General features: G+C 35.2%; 1 protein-coding gene across 5 annotated transcripts in view; it reads left to right on the top strand.

The window, feature by feature from the left end:
* Window positions 1–27,315, top strand: part of GRIK2 (glutamate ionotropic receptor kainate type subunit 2) — a 526,713-nt gene that overhangs the window by 271,272 nt on the left and 228,126 nt on the right. The gene's annotated exons all lie outside the window — the stretch shown is intronic.

A 27,315-nucleotide genomic window follows, 5' to 3' on the forward strand; every position in this document is an offset into this window, starting at 1 on the left:
TTCCTTACACAGGTTATACACATTTATATTGTAAAGAAACCTTTACCTTTTTTTCCCCTCTTTGTTAGACAGTTATCAACCTCTGTCTTGTGCCCAGAATATTTCAGGACAATATTTCTTCTCTCAGGAGACAATTTGCTGTGGGGGAATATTGAAGTGTTCTTATTCCTTTGCCTCCTCATCTATATTTGGTGATTAAGTTACTCAGGACTCATCTTGAATTTCACACTTCCTCAGACACATCCTGACCATCCTAGTTACTGCTATTGCCTGCTTCAGTATCCTCACAGCTTTTATTTATGCGTTCACTGTTTTTAATATATATATATATATATTATTGATTTCAGAGAAGGGAGAGTGAGAGAAAGATAAAAACATCATTGATAAAACATAATCATTGATTGGCTGCCTCCTGCATGCCCCTACTGGGGATCGAGTCCACAACTCAGGCATATGCCCTGATGAAGAATGGAACTATGACCTTCTGGTTCATGACACTCAACCACTGAGCCACACAGGCTGGGCTGTGGGTTCACTATTCAATGCTCTACTCCCAAATGTAAGATCCACAAAAGCAGGGGCTAGCCTGTCTTGATTACCAGTGCCTTTAAAATAAACTCACTTATTGAATGAACAAATGAATAAGCTTCAGCTTTATCACCTGAAAAATAGTGATGCCATCTATTTAAAATAATTATATGCAACAATAATGTAAACAAGTGTAAAGCATTTATCATAGTGCCTATTAAGCACTCAAAAAATACTGATTGTTCAGGAAAATGTGGGCTTACATTATGTTTTCAAAACACCTATCCAGAAGATGAAATTTGAAATACCAGGAGGTAAGCATAATTTTATTTTCTGTGGGACAAGTGAGGGGAAATGAGATAAAAAAGGAAAGGGTGATTTAAATGAGTACATTTATATTTATTTCCAGTTTCTTAGTCTTAGAATAACTGTTGTGGAAAAGTATCTTGCTTTTCCCAGGCTGTTCCTATATTACTTCACTTTGGCATGTCATCGGTGTTCTAGTAATCATGAGGTTTCCATTCAATGGATGGAATCTTGCTGGTGTACCTGTGTGCACACACTCAGGTGGCCACCAACTCCTTTATGGATGTCACATCAGTAAGGATTCTCTGGAACAATAGTAATGAATTGAACAAAGAAAGGACACACATTTCTAATTTGGCTTTTATGATTACACCTATTTATTTCAGTTAACATTTTATTTATTTATATTTTTTTACATTGGCAGCCTACTTGGCTGCTGAATTTTATAAGATAAACTGTGAATGTTTGTGACTAAAATTAGAAAGATTTAAAACATTCTTCAAGATAAATTCAATGTGATGATTAAATCCACTGACTATATTGTAAATTCAATGCCAAATATATTTTTCTAAATCTCACAATGAACTATTTTAAAATCATCCTGAGCTTACATTTTGTCCACCTGTGTCTTAAATTTGGTTCCAAAATTTGAGATACAAAAAATTCATAATTTTAATATAAAATCTGGAGAGTAATATTCATGACCATATGTTTATACATGTTCTCTCTAAATATGTGGTTGTAATAATAACTATCAATAGACTACATAATATGGTAATCTGTATTAAGAGAGACAACTGAATTTAAATAGCTTTCTTCTTGCTTTTATGATACTACCTTGGGAAGGCAGTGACTTATCTCTAAATCCTCTGAAGTAAAGCATGGGGATAAAATTTCTTTAGTGCTGTGATGAGAATTTGAATCTCAAAGGACACTATTGACTTCCATAGAAGATTAAAAGAGGAAGTGTGCTATGTTAGCTAAATCACAGTCAGTAAAATTTCCCCCTTAAGATGTGAACTCAAAGTGCATAACTAAAAACATATAGTGGCATTTTCATGTGTTCTGGGTACTCAAATCAGCAACAATTGGCCAAAATATTCTATAGTAAAAGCTAGCAAGCAGGGTATTTTTCTAAAATATTCTAGACTATGGCATTATGCTTGACATTTAGCAAAGCTTTTTGTAGTAGTTGTTTCTATCAATATTTCTACTGCAATTTGATACTAAGAATATATTTATTTTGCTTTCTAAATTTCCTTCAACTGCTAAAATATGAACTATAAATTATCCCTTCGATAGGTCAGATTAATCACTCCAACTGGCTGAGTACATTTGCAGCCAAGCTGAAATTAGAATTTTCAATCATGATTAGAAACGTAATTGAAAGTGAATGAATTCAATCATAGAAAATATTATATTTAGCACCTCAATGCATTGAAGTTCTTTTGTTTGGGCCATAGGATTATAGTTGACTGCTGTCATTTAGAACTATTTCATTTTATGTGTGGTTCACTGAGCATCAGCATCAGTATCAATGCGCAAATACAGGATCTCAGACCTACTGAATCATAACCTGCCTTCTGACAAGATCCCCAGTGATTTGTATGCCCTATAAAGTGGGGGAAGCACTGATTTAGAACATCACTATAAAATTTCTCATTTTTTTTCCTTATAAGTAATGGATGTGAACTACTCACCAAGGTGGACTGCAATGAAAATATTAATTTTGTCATAAAATGTCAAATATCCATTAGGCTTTCTATATCTTTATGAGGATGAGAAAGCCCGATGCCCAAGAGTGAACTATGCAATATGTGTTTTATTTTTTGCTAACTAGGTATTGATATTTTGTTCCTAGGAAACCATTAAAATAATCAAAATGCTTCATTCAGGTGAGAAATGTTTATGAGCAATAAGATATCAGAGCTGAATTTTCACTCTTATCACTGTTGAGGGACACGGTATTCTCACATGTGTTCAATGTCCTTAACTGACTAAAAAATTCCTGCTCCAAACAGTGTTCAGTAGCACACTGTTCAGATCTTACTTATGGTTTCCAATTGGAATTTAGGTACAGAGCTGTATTCTGTTTTAAAAATTCACATAAAAGGCACAATAATGAATGATATAACCAGAACTCTTTTCCTCCCTCAAATATAGAGTTCTTCAAAAGACTATACCTATCTCTATACTAATATTGGGTTAAGAATAAAAGCAAAAAACATTCTTCTACAATATTTGGTAAATATCAGGGGGGAAAAACTTTAATATTTCATTTTATAATGGAAACTTGTCAGTAAAAGAGAAGCATGGATGCAGTCCATTTTCTAAATGTAGGAGGGAAAACTGTCAAAAAAATGCTGGCTAAGACAAAAGGCCCACTGTCTCTTAGGTCGTGAAACTATTCAAATTAAAAATAAAAATTATACCAATTTTCTACTAGGAGTCATGTTGTATGACATCGTTGCTTGTATAAATGGGGGGAAAAACTCCTAATCTTTTTTGAAATTTTATAACTCAATGTGAATGCTATTTTCTTAAGGATGTTAAATGTTGCTGTTACTTTCTTGATAACTCAGAATGTTAATTTACTTTAGGTAATTGGATTAGTGGAGACTCAAGTAAATGGGATATTTTGTTTATAAAGATATAATGTCATAATATAAGTTCTATTTAATAAAAATAAATGGATGTGGCCCTAGCCGGTGTCAGTTGGTTAGAGCCTTGTCATCCACATGCACAAAGGTTGTGGCTTTCATATCCAATGGCACATATAAGAAGCAACCAGTGAATGCATACATAATTGTAACAACAAATCTCTCTCTCTCTCTCTCTCTCTCTCTCTCTCTCTCTCTCTCTCTCTCTCTCTCTCTCTCCCTTCTCTCTCTCCCTCCCCCCTTCCCTTCTCTAATCTCAAGAAATTAATTAATACTCGAGCAATATATTTGTCAGAAGAAAGACCTTAAATATTTATCATCTTACAATGAGGTCTATTAGGCTAAATGGGTATTTAGTGAAAGATGATGATGAATCAGTTTCTTTTCATTGGTGCTACTTGGACATTGCTTTCTATCTACTTCTCAGTCTTAGTCTTCAAGATGAGCAACTATTTATTGCTAGCCTCTGTGCTGGTATTTAAACTCTTTGGTAATTAGGATATTTCATTTATTTTCTTCTAATGACTATGATTATAAATAAACAAAGTTCTGGCTACATTTATGACAGAGAAAGTTAAACTTTCTAATCCCTGTCTTTTAAAATATCTATCTTGAAGCAAAGAGAGCAACTTAGCTCTCCTTTGTCCCCCTGGTCCTCTATTCTCCAAAAGTGAAAATGGGATAAGGGTAAAGTATATAGTACCCTAAAAACCTTAAGCTTGATTGAAATAATTGTTTATTCTCTTTATGTTAGATTAAGTTAAATTTAGAAACCTCTTTTTACTTAAGCTGTCAGATGAAGTTTTTTGCTTTCAAAATAAGCTTTATTAGTGAAATAATTGTCCCCTTTTCTTACTTATATTGAAACACAAGGGAATATCTAATGCATTTTAAAACAGCAAATTCATGGGTCTTTCACAGGGGTCATACAGAATGAAGGTATGTTACCAGAGCTTTCCTACTGAGCTAGAAAGCACTTTTTAGCATTGCCCATTTATAGATGTCTCTCTTATCTGTTTGAAGTTTGTTTTTTAATATGAGGCAAAAGAAAAATTGCATACTTCCAAAATTAAAATGTTAATCACAGCTCCTAAAATAGAATAAAAATTGATTAACAAATTAATTTTTACAATACTAGTGGAGTCATCTTCCACTAGACTTTTCTGGTCTTTTTTTGATGGGGTATTAGTAACCAGAAATAATTGACTCCATGTTTTCAATAAATTGTCTTACTCCAAAGTTCTCTTTCTCTAATTGTTCAATTAATACTTTTGAGTTTTAAAAAAATTGGCTTTAATAGTTTAATATAAAGACATTCTTTAAAAACACTATTTTGACATTCAAATGTTATCTCTTGAACTAATTATCTAATTGGAGTTTCCTACCAATTGTGGGCTCACTCCAGAGTTGATTACATACCATTATTCAATTTTTTTTAATAGAGTAATTATTCTCAAGTTTAAGGTTTTTCATTTATAATGCCTAATTTCACTTTTATCACTTGATTCATATTTTTGGTCACCTGTCCTTTGTTTCATTGCTGTTTTGTTTCTTTTTATCATTAATGTGATTCATCTATTCACTTAAATTTCTTAAATATTATTGTCATTTTGAATTAATCAAAATGACAAAAGCTTAAATTAATCAACAATTTATTTTAAAATAATCTTAAGGTATAAAGCAAACACATTATTACACTATTAAATACAATAAAGCAATTTGAAGCATTTCCCAAGTTTAATTAACAATTATAATATAAATAAACACATTGTGCCCAGCTGGTGAGCTCAGTGGTTAAGCATCAATCTATGAACCCAGTGATAGGGTTCAATTCCTGGTCAAGGCACAGGCAGGCTCAATCCTGGGAGGTGGGGAGCATGAGGGAGGCAGCAGATGGATGATTCTCATCATGTTTCTTTCTCCCTCTCCTTTCCCTTCCTCTCTGGGGGAAAAAAAAAAAAAAAAAAAAAAAAAAGATACATTGTCTAAAAAGTCCTCAAAGAAATCTTGAAATACAACTCTTCCAAGTCACTGGGCTCCTCCCCTCCTCCCTTCTATCTGCTTACTTTCCTATATTTCTATTTTTTTCACCTCCCTATGTTGTCTCCTGAGCATCTATGGATAAACCTAAGACTTCATGAACACAGTTTGAAAATGATTTTCCCATATAATTAAAATTAATCCAAATTCCTTTACACAGTATTTGATCATACCTGAATAGTGTTTGATTAATTATTAATAAATGGGACAAAGGAAGGCAGTTAAGAGCTATAATGGAACAGGGTGTTAGCAGAGAAGCTTTCTAGAAGTTGTGCCATTTTGATTGATTAGAAATGATAACACATGATACAGTGAAATGTGGAATTTTGTAAATAGTAATCATAGTACCTATTCCTTGACTCCATATTATGTTACAGATATATTAAATATTTTGATCTTATTTAAATATACATCCACCCTGGGTAGATATATTAATTTCCATTTGCAGGGAGAGTTATATGAGTAAAAGGGGTTAACAATTTTTTTTTTTTTTTAGACTCTATTCCAACTATGGAGAGAAAATGCTTTTCAACTGGCCCTTACACACATTACACTTAATCCTCAAAGTCTCTGAAGCATTTAAAATAGACACACTTATTCCCATTTTATAGCTTAAAAATAGAGATTGCAAAAGCTTAAATTAATTGCTTAATGTGAGGATGTTCAGCTCCTCCTTCAATGCCCTTTCCTCTCTATACTTTACTGCCTCCTTAATCTGCACAGGAATCATCTTCCCCTTTCTATCAGCCTTCAAAAGCTTGTTGATTGCTCTCTAATTATAAATACTTAGATAAAAGTGTGTAAATGAATATGCAAATGATCTTTTCCCCTCAGCAAATTAGCACTTTACTTCCATCTAATTAAGTAGCTTTGTGGAGGAAATGGATTTTTGAAAAAAGAATGGAAAGTGTTTGGATTTGTTCTAGGGGTGTTTCTGCTCTAGCAAGCCTTGAGAATGAGGTTTAGCAAAAGGAGTTCTGAGTGGGAGCACACAATGAAGACAGAGAAACAAGGCGGAGGGGTTGAATAAGACAAGAACATGTAAGTGTAATGGCTGAGAAATTTTCATGAGAAAGTAAACTGCCTTTCTTCTTTTGTTCTTTTTCTAAAGGTAATACTTTTTTTTTTTTTTTTAAGTAAAATAAAACTTTAAAAATAAGAAAGTTCAGTTTCCTCTCATACTTCTGGGTGTTAACACTGACTTATCATTTATTGGAAATGGATATATTTCAGCATAAATTAAAGGTTCAAAATTTACAGGATTTGCTTTTAATTAGGAAAACATTGATTCCTTGAATATACTACAATATTTTTTAAAGAAAAATGTCACTTGTAGCAATGAGAATTGTTAAAGATAAAATTTTAAAAGTTTGAGCAAAAGCAAATTTGAATTGGGTAGCTTCCAATGTAGCAGATGGAAAGGAGCTCCAAAAAGCTATACAAAATGAAGGATTTTTATAGGCAGAAGGGAGCTGGACAAGGAAGTTATACTAACAAAAAAAGCAAGATGGTTATTGTGAAGTTCCTTCCTTCAGGGGATCACAGAGTTTATCAGGCAGATTAACAAACTAGGGATGATCAAGTCATTTCTAATTGGGTTAAAAATGGCACTTTTTTTTTTTTTTTTTTTTTTTTTTGGTGCTGGGGGTGGTGTGAGTTGAAACTGTAATCAAATTTCTGGTTGGTGAGGTTAAACTTGGCATAACTGACACCATGTGGGGCCCTGCTGTCTTGTTTTTAACTGAACTAATGTAATAAACTTCTGCCCTTATATGTGTTTAGTGGTATTAGGAGCAAGGAATGTGTGTGTGTGTGTGTGTGTGTGTGTGTGTGTGTGTGTGTGTGTGGCTGGGTGGGGGAGGAGGGAGATGTACTGAAGCACTTGCCTTAATGTCATTTTCAATATTTGATACTAAAGAAGAATTCAGTATTGAATGTGCAAGTGCATGAATAAATAGTACCAATTTTAATTTATCATTTAAACTAAGGCAACTGATATTTACAATAATATATTAAATCCATAATAGCCAAAATTGATTTATGGATTTAGCTAAATGCTGTATGTATTTGGCAAAACCTTCTTAGTCTTTATTAAACTGTACTACTTGTTAGGGTCACTGAAGGAGTAATGCACAAGGCCAAAAGGGCAAAAGAAGTACAAATTTAGCCCTGACCAGTTTGGCTCAGTGGATAGAGCATCGGCCTGCCAACTGAAGGGTCCCAGGTTCGATTCCTGTCAAGGGCATGTACCTTGGTTGCAGGCACATCCCCAGTAGGAGGTGTGCAAGAGGCAGCTGACAGATGTTTCTCTCCCACTGATGTTTCTAACTCTCTATCCCTCTCCCTTCCTCTCTGTAAAAAATCAATAAAATATATTTTTTAAAAAGAATTATGAATTTATTAGGTCACCTTGAGACCTGATGGACTGAGCACCAAAATGGTGCCAGTCCCCAAAGATGGGGAGTCAGAGGTTTTTAAAGCACTCTAGGTGGGCTTTTTCTGGACGGAGAATTCTCTGTGCAGGTCTGCAGCCGGGAAACTCTAGAGGGGAAAAATAATGGTCTTAGCAAGTGAAATGTCCATTGTGAAGTGGCCTAAAGGTTAGTTCCCAGGGGAGGGGTTATCAATTCAATTATTTGATCAGAGTCATAAATAGCTTGTTCTCATAAATTATATAATGGAGCGTTAAATTTACATTAGCATTTCTTCTTAATAATGGAAATGTACTTGTGAATAAAATATTGCATACCTTCCTATCCATGTTGTTTTATCAAGTATTGTTATTTTGGCAATACCCCAAAATTATTTTGAACTTTCAATGCTTGCCTTTATATTTTACTCATTAAAATAAAATAAAAACAACTACAAGCTGATACTACCGTATTTTTCGGACCATAAGACGCACCGGACCATAAGACGCAACAGTTTTTAGAGAAGGGAAATGAAGAAAAAAAGATTCTGAAACAAATAGTGTCCTAAAATATTTTATGTGCATTAAAACCCAACATCACAGTCATAAACACATGTAATCAACCCTGTAAAGTAAACAGCAGCATTTAGAACCATTTTAGAGCCGGGCAAGCACACAGAGACCACACAGAGCCGGGCAAGTAAAAAAACTTTTTTTTTTACAGTATATGTGTAGGCTATATTTGGACCATAAGACGCAGGGACTTTTTCCCCCCACTTCTGGGGGGAAAAAAGTGCGTCTTATGGTCCGAAAAATACGGTAATTGAATATTTCAGTAAGGCTCCACTGTGCTACTGACAAATTCACTTATCTTATTCTAGGTGCCCTTACCTAAATAAAGAGATTTTCTATTTTCTATTTTCTAGGAGACTTAAAAATATTGGGAGAAGGACAATATTTATACTAGAAAGCAGTCGAGTGTCAGATGCACCATTATAATAGAAATTAGATCCATTTTATTATAAATATGGATAATAGTGACTAATATCACATGTCAGAGAAAAGGTCAGAAATTCAAGTCTTCATACAGATGTAAAAATGTCTCTCTACTGCTACTGAACACTGGTATTTTGAGAACATTAGAAAATATACAAGTACTGAAAATTATCTTCAAGGTGCATGATTTTTATGAAGAAGAAAAGATTATGACTTTCTTATCCCCAACCAAGGCCATTCCTCCCTTATGTGGGCCATGACTCTCCTTGTGTTTTGTGAAAAGCCCTTGTGAGATCATACTGCCAATACATACAGTATTCTAAGCTCATATAATAGAAGGGGTTCTCTGAGACTACCCATTTCACCACCTTTGCATTTGATGAATATCCTGAGGCCCAGAGAGGTCATTTGAGTTTGTCCTATTATAGTGCTTTTTAGAAGCAAAGATTTGATACCAAATTTGATTATGTGATCTTCAACCAAGAAGGGGTTTTTAAACCTGACATGCTGTCTTCATGCTCTGAATAAAGTCATCACTTCATTCAATAATTTGTCCAGTAAGACAATTGTATCTCTAAAGAAAATACAAATGGATGAAAAGCATGAAAAGTTCTAAACTATTAAGTATGCAAATATATATGTGTGTGTGTGTGTATGCGTGTGTGTGTGTGTGTGTGTGTGTGTGTGTGTGTATGGACTAAGTAACAGTCCAACCATTTAAATGTATGACTGGTAGCTATGATGTGCAATGAACACCAGGAGGCAGACATTCCCACCGGCAGCTATGATGCACACTGATCACCACGGGGCAGACACTCAACGCAGGGGCTGCCCAGCTACCATGACTTGGCAGCTGCGGTTCTTGGGCGATGCACTCGGAACCAGAGAGGAGGGAGCCCAATTCTAGGGTGCATCACCCAAAAACTGCCGTCTCACAAGCCAGGACCCCTTTGGGGATGTCAGAGAGCCGGTTTTGTCCCGATCCCTGCATGCCAAGCCAAGGGTCCCCACCAGCACATGATTTCATGCACCGGGCCTCTAGTATAAAGATAATGATCTATAAAGCATATATTTCCCTTAGTATTTTCATTCCCTTGCTCTTAAATCCATGGCTTTCTTACTATCCTTCACAATATATATGAAATATTTTTATGTGGTTATATTCTAAAGAAGCCATATAAATGTATGTTCTGAAATATCCAGCACACTGCCAGGGCTTTCTTCTCATGACTACATAATTGTCCGGAGCATTTTTAATTTGTTGCATGACAGATTTCCTGAATGAAATAGCAGCTGTTACAGGAAAGTATCAAACGCTTTCTCTCCAGCTCCATTGGTGGTTGTTTTGCTTTCATATCCTCTCACTGTTAACTACACAGCAGCTAGAGCGGAGGGGTTGTTAACAAAATGTACTTCCCCTGTTAGCCAAACATACACGTGACCTGGTGGTAATGTTTGATTTTATATCATTTTACTTATGTCTGTGTATGTCTTACACCAAGGGACTAACACCCAATAGGAGAAAGAAAAAGGAGGGAAATTAGCTCAGCAACTGTGAGCCATCAAATAGGCTCAGACTAAATAATGAGCCTTCAATAGACTGGAATAGAATATCATTAAGTCTTTGGAGTTCAGTGGGCAGTTAGGTGCACTAATGGCAGTGCTGTGCTGGGAAAGAATATATTTTAGTTGAAATTTTGTGTGGAGGTGATTGCACATTACGATACGAATAGCTGTATTAAATGCATGGAGGTTTTCTGCCAAAATGGGAGGTGATTAAGGCCCCCTTTACCAGATAAGAGCCCACTGGAGGAATGTAATGATGGCAAACTAAAATCTGAAAACAGATGATTTCTCCTTTAATAGTCCATTGACTCTTCCTAGAGCCACTGTGGTGATGGTGCGGCTCTTTATTTTCCTTTCACAAGGAAACATAAGTTGTTTGGGTGTTTTTGAGCTCATAGGTTTCAGAGAGAGAAAGGGGGAGGGGAGAGAGAGAGAGAGAGAGAGAGAGAGAGAGAGAGAGAGAGAGAGAGAGAGAGAGAGAGAGAGGAAGTCTTGCATTAAAGATAAATGCAATTAAGTCATTTATTAATTTTGAGAAATAGAGTTTTTGTTTTTGTTTTTATTGAATATTCAGTGTAGCTCAGGATGATTCCCCCACCCCACCCCTCCCCACCCCCTTTCTTCTCCCTTCTCTCTTCCACATCGCCCTCTATCTAGTTGGAACAAAATTTCAGGCAAAGGGACTGTATCTTGAATAGGCTCCCAATGTGATTATCAGATAGTCCCAGCCCAACACTCTTGGAGAGTTTGAATTTAGCAACTCAGACCGCCATTTGTATGTGAAAAAGCTAGAATTACGTTTTCTTTCCTTCTATATACTATATATCTTCATAGTATATAGGTTGAGTATACCTGGATATCTTATTTTGTCATTTTTTTAAGCATAGCAGTTAATGTGTCCTTTTATTTTATTTTATTATTATTTTTTTTACTGTTGACACTATTACACATGTCCTCACCCCCTCTTGCCAACCTCCCCCTATCCCCAGCTCCCCCTTTCCTCTGGCCACTACCATACTGTTGTCTCTTTAAAACAAATATTCTATTCAGCTAACAGATTTTTGCTTAATTTAGATTTTAATTAAAGTATACAGTTATGGCATTATATATTACTAATTCCTAGGGTTTTCATCCCAGGTCTTAAAAGCACGTTAGGCCATTGTATTGATGTTTCTCATACTAAACATTTTTTACTATATTTATGAATACCATTTTCCTAAAGCACATCTATTTTATGTACTTCTGAAAGTAATAAGCCAAGAAATATAATTCAGTTATCAAGGATTTGTTTAAATATGGAAATACTAATCTTCAGGTAGCCCTATAGTAAAACATTTTAAAGAGAATAGAGGGGGGGAGAAAAGTGTGAGTTGAACCCACATTTTTTGCATACTACCTAGTTTAAAAATGAATAAAATGCAAAACTATGTTTTCATCCTTTGCTGCTGGGTGAAGTAGTTTTATATTAAGAAGCGGAGGCCCGAGGCACAAAGATTCATGCAAGAATAGGCCTTCTCCTGGCTGCCAGCACAGTCTTCACTCCCGCTGGAGCTGCCTTCCCCCTCTTGCCTTGTCACATCAATTTGCATATCCCCTCCTTATTGGCTGTGGAGTTATGGCCAATTTGCATATTCTGTCTTTATTAGGTAGGGTTATTTTCTGATTACCCTACATAACATTTATCTAATATCAAAGATGAATTATTTCCTTCATCTTAAAAAAACTATGCATACAAAGATGGGAGGATGGCCCAGCTGGCATGGTTCAGTGCTTGAGCATGGACCTATGAACCAGGAGCTCACAGCTGGATTCTCTGTCAGGGCACAAGTCTGGGTTGCAGGCTTGATCCCCAGTGAGGGATGAGCAGGAGGCAACCAATTGATGACTCTCTCTTCATTGATTTTTCTATCCCTCTGCTTCTCCATTCCTCTCTGAAGTAAGTAAAAGTATACTTATAAAAGACTTGGGAGGTTGATCAGTAAGCAGTCTTGTAATTTCACAGTTTACTACTATAAGTGAATTATTGGATTTAACTATTTGGGTAAAGTAGTAATATTTAATATGCTATAAAAGTACAATTTCCATATACACATTTTTCAGAGTGAGATTTTTTAAAACTATATTTTATTGATTTTAGAAAGGAAGAGAGATATAGAAACATAAATGATGATAGAGTATTGATGGCTGCCTTCTGCATGCCCACTACTGGGGATCGAGCCTACACCTAGGTATGTGCCCTTGGCTAGAATTGAACTAGGGACCCTTTAGTCCACAGGACACTCTGTCCGTTGAGCCAAACCAACTAGGGCAGGATGAGAAATTTTTAAGTAGTTAGGCATCTTCTTCTAATCTATAGATACCCAGGACAATTTAGTTTATTGGTTGTTGTTTCTTTTTTTTGCTATCAGTCATGTGAATGGCTCTTATTTTAAAAGGCAGGTTTTGCAGCAACAAGTTGCACAGAAATAAACTCAATACTTATTTATTTTTGCATATTCTTTATCTACCACTTTTTTATATCTGTTTTCTTTATCACCTCTTTTTAAATTATCTTTATTTGCTCTGGTCTTTTCATTATTTTCATTTCATGCCTTTAACTTTTATAACCCACTATAGAATTCGGACATTTTTATATGCAACACATTTAAATTATGTAATACACAACATGCACTTATCATCTATTTTAATAGCTTTAAATAAGTAACTTCCAAATTCCCTTATTATGTTGTATGCTTTACAAGGAAGTCAATATTTTCGTTGGAGCGTTGGCCTGTGGATTGAAGGATCCCAGGGATGATGTCCGGTTGCGGACTCAATCCCCAGTGTGGGGCATGCAGGAGGTAGCCAATCAATGATTCTCTCTCATCATTAATGTTTTTATCTCTTTCTTCCTCTCCCTTCCTCTCTGAAATCAATAAAACATATTAAAAATAATGAAGAAAGTGCATGCTGTAGTAAAAATAATGTGGTTCTGATAGTCATATAAGCATGGTTTAAACAAATAAAAATAGAAGTGAGTTAGACATTATTTTTTGTTATATTGACACTATAATTTCACTAATGATTTCAGGCTTACATACTTGGAAGGAATGTATAATAGTCATGAAGATTGTTACCATGCCTGTTGCAAAAACTCATTTACAATATTTTGATACTCTTGGGAAATGCCAGAACTGAGCCAATGTCAACCCTGAGAAAACTGAAACATCTTTTTAAACATATTTATTTATATTGATTTCAGAGAGGAAGGGAGATGGAGAGAGAGATAGAAACATCAATGATGGAGATAATCATTGTTTGGCTGCCTCCTACATTCCCTCACATTGGGGAGTGAGCTTGCAATCCAACCCTGATATGTGTCCTGACCTGGAATGGAACCGTGACCTCCTGATTCATAATGCTCAACCACTGAGCCACTCCAGCTAGGCTGAATCTTCTCAAAAGCGGTTCCAAGGGTGGGAGAATCAATGGCATCTTTAAACTTATTAGTAAGGTTAAATATGTCATTCAGTAGAGTAAAACTTTCTACCATTGGAAAATTGCATTTCTACTAAAGATGATATGGTCCTTTAAAAAAAAAATTGAAATCTATATATTATTCATGTAGGTCAATAGCTGTTACAGCATTTACTTTGTTTTGACTTTATATTAACCCTCAATGAAGTTGTAGAGTAGCCACGTTTATCTTAGCTTGGGTAGTTATGCATTCTCTTGTGTACTGGGCATTCCTGGTTTTCATGCTATAATAGTTAATAATGCCTCCTCTCATTCTAAAAAATGCCTCAGTTTGGATGATAACTAAAATGGAACCCTTCTCTTAGGGAGAGCCTTTATTTATCAATCAGAATGAATTTACTAGGTACATAAACACTGTCTGGGAACATTTGCCTAGGTGGACAAGGCATTAATGAAAGATGATCAAGACATACTATGCCCTAACAGGTTTGGCTCAGTGGATAGAGGGTCAGCCTGCAGACTCAAGGGGCCCTGGTTTGATTCCAGTCAAGGTCATGTACCTTGGTTGAGGGCACATACCCAGTAGGGAGTATACAGGAGGCAGCTGCTTGATACTTCTAACTCTCTATCCTTCTCCCTTCCTCTCTGGAAAAAAAAAATCAATAAAATATCTTTAAAAAATACATACTAGTAATTCTTGTATTTAGATATTAATATCTACTTGAGAGAGAAAAAAATACTTTAAATCATTTAGACAGCCTAATAAAATGACAGAATAAGTGATATGACTGATTAATGGAAGAGTTTAGAGATTTGTGAAATGAAATGACGAGTATTCTCTCTTCTCTCCCTTGTGACATTTCCTTATCCCACAGGTATCTAATTGAGGGACTCTTCAAATTTTACATGTCTTCTCTCTCTTCATTTTATTGCTTTCCGCTATGCTCCTGTCTCCTCCAGTGTTAATATCTATAAAACTTATTTTTCACCTTTACTTTGTAAAATAAGTTTATCTAGTAGTTATTTGAGACAATGGCCCAAGCTTATGGCTTTCACAGATCATCATCATCTATGTATTAAATTGCTACTCTTACACCCAATTTATGCGGCCCTTCAAAGTGAACTTCTTTTTTGTTTTTTTTTCAATATATTTTTATTGATTTTTCACAGAGGGGAAGAGAGAGAGAGATAGTCAGAAACATCGACGAGAGAGAATCATCGATCAGCTGCCTCCTGCACACCCCCCACTGGGGATGTGCCCGTAACCAAGGTACATACCCTTGCCCGGAATCGAACCCGGGACCCTTCAGTCCGCAGGCCGACGCTCCATCCACTGAGCCAAACCAGTCCGGCCAAAGTGAACTTCTACAGTCATAGGTTTCTTTCCTCTCTCTAACTTTTCCCAGAGCAGGATTTCCCCAAGGAAACAGTGCTAAGAAGAACATGTGATGGCTGAGTGCTCCATATTTTGAAGGTTGTTTGATTTTACTTCTGTGGGATTCCATAAAAGTTAAATCTGTAGGCATCACTATTGTAATTTCTGAAATATTGTATCTAAATCACCTCCATAGAATCTGACCTGACACTGACTTACATTAGGGAAAGAAGCTGTTCAGTTTCTCAGAAAATTAAATTGGAAGTGGCAATGTATTTGCCTTGTACATTTGGGGGATAACAGAGATATTTATTAATTTTACTTATAGCTGTTCAGAAGAGATTTTCATGACTAAATCATTTGAGAAAAGATGCAATATTTTTATGTTGGCATACAGGTGATACAATCATAACAATGACTTAATGATTAATTTTGGCATTAATGAGTATACCTTAACTACACTATTATTTTTTAAATGTATTAATTTTATTCTTCAATATTTATAAAGCCTCAGGTCTCTGGATATAATTCTAGAGAGCATCTCTTTGCACTGGTCAATGGCAATCCAAAGACTTTTGATTTTGACATTTATAATATGGCATATTGTGTTCACACAATTATTCATCCTGACAGGGAAAATGAATATTAATCCATACTTTCTTAAATTATATTTGCTTTTGGTTTTCATAATGTAAATTACATAGTTATTGCATGAGTAGTGTTCACTGACATTTATTTGTAACAATGCTTCTGTGTAAATTTGATTAATCTTAAAGTCGACCAGTTAATTTTAAATACAACATGTTTTTGCATGATTTTAGAAACCTCATACAGATTTGAAACTGCACTTATATACATAACACTGAGATAGGTCTTAGGTAATTATTGTAATTTTCCCTTCATAGGAGCATTTGAAGAATAATAATCATGTGTTGGATAACCTCTCAAGTGTCCAGAGAAAATATGTAATCTTCATTAAAAGTGGTTATGCTTGGTTAGTCTCTACTTTAATAGAAAATCAAGACTTTCTAATGGGAAGATAGTGTCTGTTGATTCAGAAGATTATGGTAGTGATTTTGTAGAAGCATATGATAGGTACTAAAATGAATCGATAATCTAAGTGTTTCATTTTTTAAATGCATAAAGAAAACTTGAATGCATAATGTTCTTGTGGTTATAGTTCGGTTGGTTTTGATAATAAACTTGTAATTCAGAAAGGTATACAAACAGGCATCAAGCTTGACAGCAAGGAATATAAACATTTATAATCCTTTGTTAGGAACCAAATCTATGATAGTTACACTGATGACCAGAGTACAGAGTACCTATAAATGAGAATAGGGATTTATATTGGTGGAAATTAAAACATATCTCCAAAGTAACATATTGTCAAAAATACCAAGTAATTATCGTTTGCTTGAACAATGTAAGGAAACAATGTGACTGCTATGTACTTGTAGTATTTTGTTTACAAAATTTTTAAAACTGAAAAAAATGCAGATGATATGACACAATGAATATGTGTTTTGAAATGAAAGTCGGTACTTGTTACTAATTTTTTTTATTTTTTCAACATTTCTATAGCATCGGAACCAAGCCGGGAAAGCAAAAAAAATGTAATATTATATTTTGAATTTGTTACATATACTGGCCTGCCTTCCACCTGACCTAGACAGAAACTACTTGCTTCAAAGTATCACAGATAATAACTTTTAATAATATTTGCCTTAAGGTATATTTTTTCTATATTTCTAGAATCTCATATTTTCTATTTCTCAGATTAAACATTATCTTGGCATAGTATTATATATGGCAAAATGTAAGAATTATCTTTATCTATATCTATCTATCTATCTATCTATCTATCATCTATCTATCTATATCTATTGAGTACAAAGCACTAAGCTATATTTAACAAGTGAATACATGAGTTCTCCCAAATATGTCCTACTTAACAGTATGAGACAACCAATTCTTATTTACATGAGTTTTATATCGATGCAAAGAAATAGGCAACCACCCTTGGGGGATGAAAGGAAATTGGATATTATTTCATATTTTGAGTAATACCATCTTGAATAACGTACAGCTAGTAGATAATAGAACAGGATATTTGATATGGGAATGTACCTTAAAGAAAAAAGCCCATTGCTGGTGTGCCGGATATTCCTGGAGTACATAAAACTCTTATCAGGAACGTGAGTTGCAAAGACTGCTTGTGGGTGGCCTAGTTTGGCTCTTCTTTGCTGTTGGCTGGCTTCCCACAGCTTGGCTGGCTTTGCTCACCAGACCAGCACATGATAGGCATAGCACTTGGATGCTCTCTTTTAACTCTTTTTTATCTTTTAACGATTTGTCTGGCTGATTTTCACTTTTCCTAGGAAGAAAGGGAAGCTATTTGAAATCTTGTTTCCAGAGCTATTCCTTGTGACTGTGTTACTAGTATAAAGAGGGCCCGGTTCATTTCCCATTAAGCTGCACAAGGAATACAAAATACACACCACCACAGAAGAGATGAGAGGGTGAGGTGAGGTGAGAGGATAAAAGACCTTGTTGCCCCGTCCCTGGAGATGAGAGCTTCCAGATATAAAGCAAAGCTAAGGCCTGTAGATAATTGAGAGGTATCTATGTGCATGTGAAGTGTGTGTGTGTGTGTGTGTGTGTGTGTGTGTGTGTGTGTTTCAGAAGTAAGAACTCTACACAAACTAATATCTAAGCAATAGTGATAAAATGACCCCTGTGAATGACTGTGAATACATTGCTGAATGGTTCTTGCCTAGATGCTGTAAAATTTAGTTTAAGAATAATTTTAACAAATTATTTGGTCGAAGTAAGTAAAGATAATAATCTGAAAGCCAAATAAAGATATTTGAAATTAATTTGATTAATTTATGACAGACATGGCTAGTATAAGAATTCCATGATAATTCAAATAGGTATCATAGACAAAGTAAGTTAGACCATTGAGTATAAACTATGTGCTAGACACAATTTCTACCTTATTTCATCGAATTATATTAAAAACTCTGTTTTATAAATATTTTATTTCCTTTTAATACATAAGGAAACAGATGCTTAGAGAGGTAAAACAGCTTTCCCAAATGACAACATGAACATGAAGTAGCACAGCCAAAATCTACATTTACATATTTGACACCAGCCATTTTATTTTTATTTTTTATTTTTATTTTTTAAATATATTTTATTGATTTTGTACAGAGAGGAAGGGAGAGAGATAGAGAGTTAGAAACATCGATGAGAGAGAGTCATCTATCAGCTGCCTCTTGCACATCCCCTAGTGGGGATATGCCCGCAACCAAGGTACATGCCCTTGACCGGAATCGAACCCAGGACCCTTCAGTCCCCAAGCCGACGCTCTATCCATTGAGCCAAACCGGTCTCGGCCAGCCGTTGTTTTTAACAAGAATGTATAATTAAATATATTAAGTTAATAAAGGGGTTGAAAACATGGAAGTCATGCCAAAACCGGTTTGGCTCAGTGGATAGAGCATCAGCCTGCGGACTGAAAGGTCCCGGGTTCGATTCCAGTCAAGGGCATGTACCTTGGCTGCGGGCACGTCTCCAGTGGCGGGTGTGTAAGAGGCAGCTGGTCGATGATTCTCTCTCATCGATGTTTCTAACTTTCTATCCCTCCCTCTTCCTCTCTGTAAAAAATCAATAAAATATATTAAAAAAAAAAAAAAAAAGAAAGAAAGAAAACATGGAAGTCAGGCCTGGGTTTAAATTCTGACTACTACTGATGTGTAATAGCTGTATGGACTTAAGTTTCCTCATTTTCTAGAATGGGAATAAATATACATTCAGGAACCTCTGGATATTGTTAATATTAAGATGAATATTTTGCCTTAAATGACTCAGTTGCTTATAACAAATGTAACTCCATTGGTATTCATCTCATATTTTAAAGGAAGTTTCATTTGTCTTCACCTGGGTACACTATAACCTATCTGATCCCTTTATTGTGACCCTAAGAAAATAGCTGAGGCTCATAAAATGTAAGAGTCCATTATTATTTCTTTCTAGGCAGGTTCCTGTGTTGAAATAGGTCCTTTGTAACTATCAGGTAGTAATACTGTTGATGGAATATGGATATATTAAAAGCAACTCTCTTGACAACCCTTTATTAACAGTGAGCAATTAAATATATTAAGAAGACTTGTTTTGCACACTCTTTCAACCACAAAACACTAAAGATGTATATGTGATAATTACAATTATCCTTTCTCTTCATTGTCCTGCTGAGGAATGCACTGTAATTCTGGCAGCCAGGCTACGGCGTTGGCTTGCTTTCCTTGGGCTGCAGATGTCTAATTGCAGGCAACCATTTCATTTAAAATGGCTCATTAAAGTGGAAACCACTTAGCATCAGTAACATGGATCGGCATTCATGATTATGCATTTCATTAGGGAAGTGCATTTTTCCCACTTTTCAAATTTTTCTATCTATCGATGTATTTATGCATTTTTCTGTCATCAGTGCACATGTACATATACATGCTTATGCAGATTTATACAAAGCCTTTCCTAGGTATTAATTGTATTGCTATGAAAGAGTTAAAATTCTTTGGCTAATTGTTCCATGTAGCAACTATAGAAAGAACTAATTATAAAATGATAAAAATTATGTTATCTAAATAGATTGACTATTACACATAAAGAATCAATTTTCTGTTTTATAGTTTTTTCCAGATATATTTTACTTTACTAATGTATTTATCCACTAACTAAAATACTATTATTTTCATTATAATTTCAAGGAATTGAAAAATGAAATTAAACCATTTGTCAGATCTTGAACTATTGATTTTACCAATCACTGAAAAAGGATTGTGAAAAGAGAAAAGAAAAAATCTGATATCTCCTATGCATAAAAGATCAATCATTGAAGCAGAGTATTGAAACATAATTTTGACATGATATTATGTTTTGTATTTCATATTGTGAAAATAGTTTATTGGACATTTGTTCAAAAATAAAATACTTGAAATTCATGATGATTTTACTATAAATTACTTACATTAAATTTTTAAAAGAGAAGAGGCAGTATTATAATTCTACTAACTAGCAGTGATCAACTATATGAACTGCAATTAGTTGACTATTAAATCAATGTATACATATTTATTTTCATGTTATTTGTAAGTGGCCTTAGGTTTTTAGATCCATACATTTTAATAAATGAAATGTCAATTAAAGGCTTTCATAATAATATCTAAAAGTAAATTAGGCAGTCTTTTACTATGTTAGCTTCTTTTCATTTCATTAGGAAAAAGATGATTTATTTTCTTCTGCAGACTCTAGATATGCTGATGTGCTATATTATGTCTAAATCTAAGACAGTGAAGAAGTTTCTATACCAAACTTCTGATCCCTACAGAGCCTAATTTAACCGTATGAGAGAATGAGATTTAGACTGATATATATTAAGAATACATAACATAAAACCTGCTTTCACACTATTTTTGTGAGGCAGCCAGGGATGGCCTCATATGTTCAAGGTTGGTCAGTCTCAAAGGGAGCTTATTTACCTCTTCACTGGATGTTTAAATTTCATTCTCTCTTTTCCCACAAGGACTACTGAAATAAACAAGAAAAAAAAAAAGGAAAAAAGTGCTGACAGGAATATTGTTTACTTCCCAACAAAAATGTTATGAAATAATTCTTATTAATATATACTGAGCCCTTGGTATGTACAATTCTTGTGTGCTTGTTGCCCTTTGCCCAATTCTACCCACCTCCATATTTCATAATATAAGTTAGAAGCAAGAAAAGAGATGAAATTGAGAGTAAGAGGAAGAAAACGGAGAAGAAAATACCATGGAAAGGAATAGCAAGGAAAAGGGAGAGAAAAGCAGATACCCCACAGAAGGGAAAGAGTCACTTAACAGGGGAACTCAAAAGCATATATGCATAGCCCATGGACATAGACAATAGTGTGGTTAATGCTTAGAAGGGGTAGGTGAAGGGTGGAGGAAACAAAGGGGATATCTGTAATACTTTAAACAAGAAAGATATATTTAAATAAATAAATAAATAATCTAAAATTAGAGGTTCAACCAGGACTTGAGGGAATAAAATGGAAGTTAATATCAAATCACTGAAGGCAAGGGAGTAGGAAAGAGCTGTTTTGAGTCTGAAGTATTAGTAAACTGCACCTCACATACTGCAATTTACTAGAATGTGCATCTTCAAAGTGTTATCATATTTGATCACTACTTTGAAATGCAAAGTAGATAAGTGATTGCTATTCATAGTTCTTAAACTTTCCTTGCAAGCATATCTTCAAGTACTTCTATGCAGTTCAGTCCCAGTAGCTAACAAGTCTTGGAAATTATTCCTGCAGTAAAGAAAGCATTATGCCTCTTAAGGAAGGAATGGATTTAAACTAAAAGTGAATTGTGACTATTTCTTAAGTGACAATTCCAACCTTAATCTGGTTGCCAAATAAACTGTTTTGCTTCCGATATTTATTTCTCATTGCTGTCCTCAGTAATTCTATTGCTCTCTGGTCTATGCTATAAACTGGGGAACACCATGAAAATCTCTTTGTTCAAAAACCTTAGAAAGGAGTAAAAATAAAGTGAACACAAAGCGTCTGCCCAAGTTCACTATAATTGGAAAACAGGTAGGCACAATGATGCAACTCAAGAACAATTTCAAAAACTATCTACAAAATTTAAATACAGTATAAATTTCATAATGAAAAACATGAGAGACACATGACAAAAATATTATCTCTTAGGATTTATTTTAGGGAGTTTTGCCATAAAGAACCTAAACCTATCTTTTATGTCAGCCATAAAATTAATAAAAGTGTTTGAATAAAAAGATAAAAATTATGAGTCACAGATATAAAGATGAACATGTGTTAAATATATGTATTTAGCTTTCAAGGGAACAAGGTATTATTTTATTAATACCAATTAAAAAGAGAATTCAAAGAACAGATACATTTATTGATCAGGAATATGCAAATGGAAACAAAACTGTTTAATCCACAAGAAAAGGGAGGAAGCCGAAACCGGTTTGGCTCAGTGGATAGAGCATCAGCCTGTGGACTGAAAGGTCCCTGGTTCGATTCCAGTCAAGGGCATGTACCTTGGTTGCTCGCACATCCCCAGTAGGGAGTGTGCAAGAGGCAGATGATCAATGATTCTCTCTCATCGATGTTTCTAACTCTCTATCCCTCTCTCTTCCTCTCTATAAAAAATCAATAAAATATATTAAAAAACAAAGAAAGAAAAAATAAGAAAAGGGAGGGAAGTCAAATGGATCCTCTGCCATATTAGACAGAATGTGTATGTCTATCAGGTACCTATAATATATAGAGTTTTATCAATCTTCCATAGAATTATAATCTTGGCCTAGCAAGGTCAAGTGTGCTAAAGACAATACATGTTTTCCTTTGAATTACAAATGTTTTCTCTCAGATAATAAGATCAAGAACCTAGAGAACCATACTGATACCCATTGCATCATTTTCAAATAAGTAGCGAGCAGCAAACCATGAACATTCCAGAAGAAAGAAACCTTGACTACACAAAATCTGTAACATTTTTCAGATTTCCTGGTTTTCTCATTGTGTGTGTGTGTGTGTGTGTGTGTGTGTGTGTGTGTGGTTGATAATTGCTATATATATTGACATCTATGTAATATGTCAGAAACATTAGGGTTTTTATTTTGGATATCATCCAAAAGAAATGCTATCCTGGTGAAAAATATGCAAAATGCATGACTCCACTTGATTTCTAGGTTTGGACCATGTTTTAATGAGTTTCAATTTTACTGTTTTTTATGTTGATTTTTGTACCTATTAGCAAAATATATTCATAGTCTGTAGGTCTCTGTAGGTTTACTTTGAATGTAGATGTAAAAGTATATGGTGCACTGGGGAAGTATGAGCAAAAAATCAATCCAGCTCAAAATTTATTAAAGTCAGGAAAATGTTCCAGTGTCAGCATGATATTTAAGATGAGCATAATGAAATGAGTATTAGAGGCAAAGGAGATATTGATTATTCAGAAAAAAATATCAAATCTAAGAAGACCAAGATTGAGATGTATGACTTGTCTTTTTCTTGTGTGAAAAGAAACAGATAACTCCTCTTATGTGTGCATAGAATTAAACTGCTGTGTTGAAGAATTGGAAAGTCATCACAACTTCATAGGCAAATTATGTGAAGTACGTAATGTGAAATAAATCCTTAGAGGTTAATAACAAAATGACAATTTTTTACTATCTTCATGATTTGTGTTTGTTTGTTTGTTTGTTTGTTTTTGTTTATGATATCATGCAAATTTCAGTTTTGTAATGTTCCCTTGAGAATTGTTCTGGTGTTCCTACCTGCCCTGTCTTCACAGCTTTTGGACCCCTCGCCTCTTTATCCTCTGAGACACTGGCACCATTCACTCATTCACCCATCTCTTCATTCATGAGTTAAATATATATTTATTAAGCCAAGGAGATAGTCTTCATCTTCTCAGAGAGCTTACATTCTAGAGCAGGGGTGCTCAACCTGGGCTCTGTTGGCCATTTGGGTGAGGTAAACCTTTGTTGTGGGAGGTTGTCAGTAGTTGTCATTTAGCAGCATCCCAGACCTTTACCCAATGGATGCTACTAGTGTTCCCTGAAAATGTCTCCAGAGTGCCAGATGCCCCCTGAGTGGCAAAACCATGCCTGAAAAGAACAGCTGTCCAAGAGAGGAAATAGACCATAAGAATATATATAATAACATTTTATCAGTGTTGATAAGGGCTGTCAAGTAAAATCGATACTGGGACTGTGATGAGAGAGAGAGAGAGGTAGCAGGGGCAAGAGCTGTAAAGGGTTGACATCTGGGGCAGCAGTTTGCACAGTGCACAGACACAAGAAGCCCTATTTCTCTTTTCACAGATGTTTATCATTCACTGGGAGCCTGTCTATGAAATTGTCAATTAAGGCAAGAGCCTGATATATTACTATATATCAAATTATTCCTGGCTTTTCACTGTTTACAAAATGCCACAGTCACAGTAAGATTTTTTTTTAATATGTCAAGTACTTTAACTGAGTAGAGCATTTACAACTTCAAATGGACTATCGTATGCTATTGATTTTGCTGTCCTGTTGCTGGCACTGGGAAACAGGAAGATTGATTAAGTCATGTAAGGACCTCAGTGGGTGGTTGCTGGGGGGGGGGTGTGTTTATTTAAAACCATTCTGTTAATTTTTGTTCATTACATTATTGCATGTATCTTAAAACGGGGGTCTTAGGGGTTTCAGAACTGTCAGAGCGATGAGGGGGAGAATCTGTGACACTGATAAATGAAGGAGCAGTGGACTGTGGTGTGGACTCTAGTTCAGGCTCTGTTATTGACTGGCTGGGGGGATCTTGGGCAAACCACTTCCCTCCTGGGCATCTTCTCTTAGCTGGGACTTTTATATTTTATTCACTTCATGATTTTCTATGAAGACATGACATAGCAAATGTAAAATCATTTTAAAAAATGTTATAATAATATACATTTTTTTGATCAGGTAAATGTTGTGGGAGAAGAACAAATTTCCCTCTCTCCCCAGGGTTCTTCTAATAATCAGGTAGACAGATTATTAAGAAATTATAACTGAATTTAATCCATACATATGTATGGAAACCACACAAATATGAGAGAGGCAGAGACCCCACATACACTAGAGATTCAGAGATAGAAAGAGAACATGGGTATATGAGACATTCTGAGCTAGATATGTGGTAAGTGCTTTGACATCTTCAAATGGTCATTGCGGGATGATAAGAAGGACGGATGATTGGTAAATAGGTCAAAAGACGTTATATATGATAATCTCTTATTATGGGCTAGGCCCCAAATTCGAGTTCTTTTAGTAGTTAAAGCTGAAGTTTCTCTTGAGCCTGAAGGTAAAATTGCCTTTAGCTCAAAACAATCCATGCACCACAGAAGCACACTTTAGGGTGACTTGTTCTGAACTCCCACAATGTTATTAAGAGCAATTTGTATTTCTCAGATAGTTCTGAGGCTGAGGGGGAATGTCACGATTTCCATTGCTCTCTGTTTCTTCTCGTCTAATCTGTTCGAGTTTTTCAGGTCTCTGCAATAACCCGGTAAATTCCCTTCTAATTTGCCAATGTTCATAAAAGTTGTGTGAATGTGTTTACTCTCTCTTTTTTTTTCTCTCTCACTCATAACTGATCTGGCAGTAACAGGCAGGTAGTATAAATAACAGGGATATCCTCGACAGAAGAATGAAGAACAAGACCAAACAGAGTGGTGCGGTGTGAGATTTCCTCACACAGCCCAGGAGAGTGCACGGTTTAGAATTTATTGTTTATTTGTGGAATTTTCCATTTAGTATTTTCAGGCCAAGGTTGACTGTGGATAATTAAACCACAGAAAGGAAATTCACACATAAGGGAGGACTGGACTATTGTACTACAGATTTGTTCTTGCTCAAGAGCCAATTTTGCCCTCTTGGGGTGACATGGAAGAGCCCTCCACTTCCCTCCTTTGTTGAGAGTTCATGTTTTAGTGTCTCCAGACACTAATTAGAGTCTACCTTACCTCCAGCTGTGTGGCAGATCCAGTCCAGTGAAAATCTGCTATGGCTTTGTGGTGTGGGACAGTGGCTCAGCTAGCAGACACACTGTTAAGCCCTCGCTTTCCAGGCTAGTTTATCCTTCTGAAGTCACTGAATGTCTCTGAGCAGTTGTTTGGCTAGAAAATATCATTATATTTGTTGTTCCTGAGTTAGGAGGATTACTAGTAAGCGAGGCAATACATGGAGAGCACTCAGCACAGTGCATGGCACACTAGAAACACAAATGTTCAACCTTATTAACACCTAAAAACAACAGCCAGAAATAGAAAATGAAAGAGTAATGGGGACTAATGCTCTTACGTTTCATTACAGTGTTTTGTACTTATGCAGCGATGATTTTAATCTATGTGCTCAACTTAACCTTTTCTTCTGTTTTTCTTTTCTTATTAGATTTTACTCCATGTTAAAGCCTGTCATTTTCAAATTTAATTGGATTTTGTGGTTCTCGTTCAGATGAAAAATTAAAAAACAAACAAACAAACAAAAGCAAAACAAACAAACAAACAAAAAAGCTATACACTGTTTCGGGGAGGACAAAGTCAGGGAAAGCTATACACATCCAACTAGAAATTTTCCGGTAAGACAATGATTCTCAACATTGACTGTATAAAATGGACTGAGGTATGACTTAGGTATGGGAATTTAAAAAAAAATTAAATCACCAGGTTATTACGAAGCTGGGTCAAGAACCAGTATATATTCAAATTATAAAAAATCCACTAAATAGACCACTTAGTCCAGATTTTTCTCTCTTTACAAGGGTTTACTAGACTTTCCACATACTTTTCTGTGGAAATCCAGATATAAACCTGGTTTACAGAATCTATCTACTGGAAGGAAAACTTTTCTTCTACCCTTATAAGTCAAGTGGTTGGATTCTGCAAGTTAACTGAAAATAGCTTAATAGGAGAAAACACCAGTTTTATTTACATGTGCACCGAGGGGACTCAGTGATAAGTAACTCCCTGAATAACCAGAAGTAAAGATTTACATACTATCTTAATAAAAAAGAAAAAAAGGTTGCCCAGACAGTATAGCTCAGTGGTTGAGCATTGACCTATGAACCAGAAAGTCACAGTTCCATTCCCAGTCAGGGCACATGCCTGTATTGCAGGCTTAATCCCCAGTCGGGGTCATGCGGGAGGCAACTGATCAATGATTTTCTCTCATTATTGATATTCTTATATCTCCCTCTCCTTTCCTCTCTGAAGTTAAATTTTTTTTTTCAATAAAAGAAGAAAGGTTTAGAGTTGCAATGGGAAAATATAGAAGGCTTTATTGAGCTTTTTATGCCAATAGGATGGGCTGTCTGTCTCCATGGCAGCTGAAGTCACAGGAAACTCTCTTGAAGGGGATAATGGCAG

This window comes from Pipistrellus hanaki, assembly GCF_964339955.1.
Source record: "Pipistrellus hanaki genome assembly, chromosome: 7".
NCBI classification, from domain to species: Eukaryota; Metazoa; Chordata; class Mammalia; order Chiroptera; family Vespertilionidae; genus Pipistrellus; species Pipistrellus hanaki.